Raw genomic sequence first — 7,042 nt, 5'->3', positions numbered from 1 at the left:
TGGAGAGTCAGTGACAGCTCGGAGAGACGGCGACCGGGACAGAAAGGGCTGGCACCCCAATCTGTGTCCTCTGAGAGGAGGACGCCCAAACAAGCTACGATGAACTTAATGGAAAAATACCCCCAGGGGTGCCCGAGAGGGGGGGAGGATGAGCACCCCAATCGGACGGATACAACGGCAACTGACCCAGGCAACGAACAAACGACTATGAGCAAGCAGTGTACATGCGGCAAAGTCTGCAAGAACATCCATGGCTTGAAGATCCACCGAGCAAGGATGAAATGTCCGATGGGAGCAGAAGCAACACAACGCACAGGTGTTCAACCTGGTGAGACGCAGGAGGGGCCAGGCCCGGAGTCACCCCACAGTGCCCAGAACCTCCAAGTGTTGCAGACTAATCCCTCAAGCATCAAGTCTGTCAGGAGGCGGATCAAATGGCCTGCAGCGAGCATGACTTCACTGTGGAAGCAGTTTGATGACGATGTCGACCAAATTCTGGAGGCGATGGCAAAGGGAGAGGCCGACGGAAAGCTGCAAGTGATGACAACAATCGTTGTCAGCATCGCGGCTGAACGGTTTGGTGAAGAGGAGAAGAAAAGCTCCGGAACACCCTACACAAAGAACCAAAGAGCTGTTAAAATCCATAACATCAGGCAGGAGATGAAAACGCTTAAGTCCCAGCACAAGGTGGCAGGAGAAGAGGAGCGCATTGGCCTGGCCCAGCTAATGAGCATCCTAAGAAAAAAGCTCACGATTCTCCGCCGAGCAGAGTGGCATCGGAGGCGGCGTCGTGAGAGGGCACGTAAACGTGCCGCCTTTATTGCCAACCCCTTCAAGTTTATGAAGGACCTTCTGGGGCAGAAGCGCAGTGGGAAACTTGCCTCCTCGCAGGAAGACATAGACCAATATCTCACTCGGACGTACAGCGATCCTGAGAGAGAGCAGGAGTTGGGAGAGTGCGACATCCTTATAGACCCCCCTGAACCCGAAGTGCAGTTCGACAAGTCGGAGCTGCAGCTAAAGGAAGTCAGAGAGGTTGTACGCAAAGCGAGGGCTAGCTCTGCTCCAGGACCAAGTGGCACTTCATACAAAGTGTACAAGAACTGCCCAAAACTCCTACAGCGTCTGTGGAAACTCATGCGAGTGTTCTGGAGAAGGGGGAAGATCCCAGAACAATGGCGAGTGGCTGAAGGGGTGTGGATCCCGAAGGAGGAAAACTCCACCCAGCTAGACCAGTTCCGCATCATCTCCCTGCTGTGTGTCGAGGCGAAGGTCTTCTTCAGTGCCATTTCCAGACGGCTGAGCACCTACCTGGTAAAGAACACCTACATCGATACATCAGTCCAGAAGGGTGGCATCGCAGGAATGCCAGGCTGTATGGAACACACCGGTGTGGTGACACAGCTAATCCGGGAGGCCAAAGAGAACAAAGGCAATCTGTCAGTGTTATAGCTCGACCTGGCGAATGCATTCGGCTCCATTCCTCACAAGCTGGTCAAGTTCACTCTGATGAAATATCATGTCCCCAGCAGGTGTAGAGACCTCATCGCTGACTACTACAACAACTTCAGGATGAGGGTTTCTTCAGGAGCAACATCATCATCTTGGCATAAGGTGGAGGTTGGCATTATCACAGGGTGCACTATCTCTGTGACGCTGTTCTCCCTTGCCATGAACATGCTCATCAAGTCTGCTGAGCCAGAGTGCAGAGGGCCCCGATCAAAATCCGGTCAACGGCAGCCACCCATCAGGGCATTCATGGATGACCTCACAGTCACGACAGAATCAGTCCCAGGCTGCCGGTGGATTCTGAAGGGTCTCGTGAAACTGGTGGAGTGGGCCCGGATGCATTTTAAACCAGCCAAATCAAGATCTATGGTGCTGAAGAAAGGGAGGGTGGAGGACAAGGTCCGGTTTAACATCTCAGGCAAAGCCATCCCTACCATCACAGAGAAGCCAGTCAAGAGCTTGGGCAAGATTTTTGACAGCTCTCTGAGAGACACATCATCAATTCAGTCCACCTGCACTGAGTTGGATGGCTGGCTGAAAACCGTGGACAAGTCAGGCCTTCCGGGGAAGTTTAAAGCCTGGGTGTACCAGCACGGCATTCTCCCCAGGATCCTGTGGCCCCTCCTTGTCTATGCCTTCCCAATCTCAGCGGTTGAGACCCTGGAGAGGAAGGTCAGCAAACACCTCCGAAGATGGCTTGGGTTACCAAAGAGCCTGAGCAGCATCGCTCTCTATGGGCGTAACAACAAGCTACAGCTGCCCTTTAGATCCTTGGAGGAGGAATTCAAGGTGACGAGAGCTAGAGAAGTGGTGCAGTATAGGGACTCGAGTGACCCAAAGGTGGCCAACGCTGGGATCCAAGTGAGGACTGGCAGGAAGTGGAGAGCAGAGGATGCTGTCCAAGAGGCAGAGGCCAGGCTACGTCACAGGAACCTTGTGGGAGTGGTCACACGGGGCCGAGCTGGGCTAGGGTCCTTCCCAACTCCTCAATTGAACACCAGGGGAAAGGAGAGGCGGTGCCTTGTCCAGGAGGAGGTGAGAGCAGCAGAGGAGGAGACAAGATCCTGCAGGGCAGTGGGGATGAAACAACAGGGAGCTTGGACAAGATGGGAGAATGCGATGGAGAGGAAAGTGACCTGGACTGAGCTCTGGAGAGCCGAGCCTCAACGCATCAAATTCCTCATCCAGGCAGTCTACGACGTGCTTCCAAGCCCGTCAAACCTGCACACATGGGGCTTAGCAGAGACATCAGCGTGCCCCTTGTGTTCCAAGCGAGGAACCCTAGAACACATCCTCAGCTGCTGTACCAGGGCACTTGGAGATGGAAGGTACCGTTGGAGGCATGACCAAGTCCTTAAGACCATTGCTGAAGCCATCAGCGCTGGACTTCTGTGGGCAAAGCAGTTCCGACCCTCCAAGAGAACCATCGCCTTTGTCAGAGCTGGGGAGCAGGCAACCCCTGCCAGAAGAACATCTGCTGGCATCCTGACCTCTGCAAGAGACTGGCAGCTGCTGGTGGACCTCGAACGACAGCTGAAGTTCCCCAGTCACATTGCTGCTACCACCCTGCGGCCAGACAATGTCCTCGTGTCTGAGTCCATCAAGCAAGCGGTGATGCTGGAGCTGACGGTCCCATGGGAAGATCGCTTGGAAGAAGCCTTTGAGAGGAAACTCTCCAAGTACGCGGGACTGGTCAGTGATTGTCAGCAGGCTGGGTGGAGAGCAAGGTGTCTTCCGGTGGAGGTCGGATGCAGGGGTTTCGCAGCCCGTTCTTTAGCCAGAGCCTTCAGTAGCTTAGGCATCGTGGGAGAGAGGAAGAGGAGAGCCATCCGCATTACCACCGATGCGGCAGAGAGAGCCTCAAGATGGCTGTGGCTCAAAAGAGGAGAGCCATGGAGTCATGGTAGCTAGCCATCTGGACACAAGCCGGGGTCTGATCAGCCCCGGTTGGGTCACCTGGAGGAGGGTGTATGATGTTGAAAGACCCGAAACACCCGATGATTCCAGGAACATCACTGAAGATGTGTCCAGAGGCATCAGTAGATGTATGTACACGGCACCCTGAACAATTATTGTAAATTAAATAAAAATAAGTGAATTGGCAATACAATTTTACTTAATCTCAGTCTAAAGGAGCTATATTGTCATTCCATCACTTCCTGTTTCACTAGAGTATAAAAAGAAGGTAACAACATACATAATTCCTTTCTCAACCATCAGCATGGGAAAATCCAAATAACTCAGTTCGGAAGAGACAGATGGTAATTGACCGTCACAAGTGGGGTGATGGGTACATAAATATACATAAACAGTTAAACATACCACTCAATACTTTAAGGGCAATAATAGAAAGTAACCCAAGGATCCCAGTTTAAGAATTTAACAAGTTTGTTTGACTTGGGGTAACTCCATACCAACAAACTCTGCAAAGGACAGCCCTTACTGAGTACAGTAAACAAAACCAAAAATCTTGAGTTTTCCAAACCTCATTGGAATTATGACTGGAATTATGACATGGAGTTATGCTATGGTCAGATGAGAGAAAGATGTTACGTTTTGGCCATGCGCTCCATCTACATGTTTGTTGGCAAAATAGAATGCATACAAAGAGAGGAGATGCACCTCATACTGATGGTCAGATATAGCAGTGGGTTGTGGTTGTTTTGGAGATGTTTTGCTGCCAGTGGACCAGGGGCACTATTTAAGATCAGTGGCACCAAGAATTCAACAAAGTGCCAGGAGATCTTGGCAGAAAATTGCCTCCGCTAATAAACTGAGACTTGGTTATAGGTTAACTTTCCAGCAGGACAATGCCTCCAAACATACTGTCAGGTTTGACAGTATTGGCAGAGTAAACAGGCGGAGGTTGATAGCCTGCAAACAGAATCAGGGGATAGGCAGTTTGTTAGTAAGTGTCCAGGCAGAGGGTCAATACACCAGCAAACAGAGATAGCAATGATAATCCAAACGAAGTCGTAGTTGCATGCAAAGGGTTGATAACCAGCAGGCAAAACAAACAAAAACAGAATCCAAAGACAGAAGTAGAAAAGCCAAAATGGGTCGATATACTGCAATTCAAAACAGGACGGTTAAAGCAAGAAGCAGAAGTCAAAAACGAAACAGGTCGTAACAGGTGTCTATCAGACAATAACACTGGAGAGTATAGTCGGGACACATAACAATCTGGCGATGAGTTAGACAAACAGAGGGGTTTAAACACTGGTAATGAGAGGGAAATAACAATCAGGTATGGGGAAACAATCAGGAAGTGAAAGACAGGTAAAAGGAATGAATGATGTGACTGAACTGACAGACTACGGTGTGCACAGAGGGTAACAGTACACGGAAATGCTAAGCACTTAGATAACGAAAAATACATAACCTGACACATACATCACAAAATGGTTAAGTAAAAGCAACAACCATGTTCTGCAATGGCCATCTCAGTCTCCAGACCTAAATCCCATGAAAAAGATGTGGGGTATCCCAAGGATATCAATGATTCTGAAAATTTCTGCAAGGAGGAATGGTCAAATATTCCTTAGTGTGTTCTCTAACCTTATCACAAATTATAGGTAAAGACTCATAGCTGTCATCTTTGCCTGGGGTGTTTGCACAAAATATTAAACCAATAACTTGTTTTTTTGGGGAAATCATTTTTTTATTGGAAAAATATAAGACTTTGTTTGATTCCATTGAATCATTAATAAAGAACATTGCTTTACACACATTTTTGTGCATATTTATCAAAGGTGCTAACAATTCTTGAACCCACTGTATATCCGTGAAATCATAAACGGATGTCTGATAGGAATTCCGAACTGCAGACATTTGCACATTTGTACCTGCTGTGTGAACACAGTGCAGTGTTGTTGAAAAACAATGTGAAATAATCTATCAAAAGAGACAATTACAGGGACTGATCAATCTCTGCAATTATGCTGTCTCACAGTCAACAGGCCATGCTGAAGCAGATTAACTCCCGGTAATCGGGTCACGTGATGTAGCTCTCTCAATCACCTGTATGCTGAGAATGGTGCCTGCTCTCTCTCTCTCTCTCTCTCTCTCTCTCTCTCTCTCTCTCTCTCTCTCTCTCTCTCTTCAATGAGTCATTTAATTGTGAGTCAATTTCATGGGACTTTACTCCTCACTCAACAAGAATGCCATTGTCAAATAGGAGGGGGGGGGGGGGGAAGGACAGGCCTCAATGGGTTTTAATTAACATGGGCTTGGGCCATAAAGCACCTGGATACTTGGGCAGCACTTATGTGATGTACATGCCTATGGGGGTGAAAAAGCTGGGAATGGAGCTGGTTAATACTTTAGTCCCTGGGCTCAGTGTTTCTGGTTGAATTTGTGATTTATTATCAGAAAAATTATCCAGAAAATAGTATTACTATCAGTCAAAAGGGCTAGTCTATCAGACATTTATCACAGCGCTTATGTACATTTCTGAAAAAATAGCAAAAACCTTCCCAGGCCAAGCAAGTGGCTGTCCATCACATGCTAGCATGCTGTCCACCACATGCTGTTTAGAACAGAAAAGCAACACAACAATTTACAGTGTCAATTCCAATGTGTGCATACATACACACAGACACTCACAAATGCATATAGTACACTTGCATATTTACACTTACTCATACAGTCACACATCCTCACACACATATACACATGAATGTGCACTCAAACACAAACATACACACAGTCTGTTTGTCAGTCAGTTTTTCTTATCTGCATTAGTTCTTTGGTATGAACGAAATTTAAGTGTGCTTGGAAACATGAGTAAAGTTGATGAAGATGATGATGGTTGATAACAGTACTCCCAGTTTTGTAAAGTGTGCTCTTGGTTTGCTAATTCATACCCTCAATTTTTGAAGCTATAGCCATTTCGCTCGCAAATTCTGTGAGATAGCTACAGTTTTAAGCTTTTGTATGTGCAGTCAAACATAACATTAATTTTATTTTCTGATACTTGAGCATATGTGTATATGATGCGATGCCTGTGGAGCTAGTTTGGGCAGACAAGTCGAGAAGCGCCGCCCCCTCACATGAATCTTACGTCCAATGGAAGGGGCTATATAAACCACTAACCTTACCTATTCAGGCCCTTGCTCATTTTGTGCTGCTCCGGAAATCATGCAAAAGCTGCCCTGCTGCCTGGCTCATTCTGCATGCTAAAACCATAGTGCTGCCTGGCTCTTTCCATTCATTGCTTGTCCTATGCTATATTGTTCATAATTATTGCTTGCTATTGCTGCATTTCCTGGCTGCATTTGCTCAAATTAGCTCCTGACCCATATCTGCATGATTGTATGCATTGCACTGCTGCCACATGATTGGCTGATTAGATAATCGCATGAATAAGTGTTCCTAATGAAGTGCACAGTGAGTGTATTTATGTAATTACACTGATATTGTCCAAGAAGAAAAAGGTGTCTTTCTAAGTCTAAGGGCTTGAAAGAAAGGTTAGTTGTTGAGTTGTATTTGATTAATAATGGCACCTAGTAAAAACAGAACAAAAGGAGAGGAC

At 47.2% G+C, this 7,042-nt stretch overlaps 1 pseudogene; it reads left to right on the top strand.

Moving 5' to 3' along the window:
• The first annotated feature begins 429 nt into the window (after nt 1-429).
• Nucleotides 430-3,446, top strand: LOC133128829 (uncharacterized; annotated as a pseudogene).
• The last annotated feature ends 3,596 nt before the right edge of the window (nt 3,447-7,042 follow it).

Source organism: Conger conger, chromosome 5 (assembly GCF_963514075.1).
Source record: "Conger conger chromosome 5, fConCon1.1, whole genome shotgun sequence".
Classification (NCBI taxonomy): domain Eukaryota; kingdom Metazoa; phylum Chordata; class Actinopteri; order Anguilliformes; family Congridae; genus Conger; species Conger conger.
The sequence above is the reverse complement of the archived record's forward strand: the minus strand, read 5'-3'. Positions and strand labels throughout refer to the sequence as shown.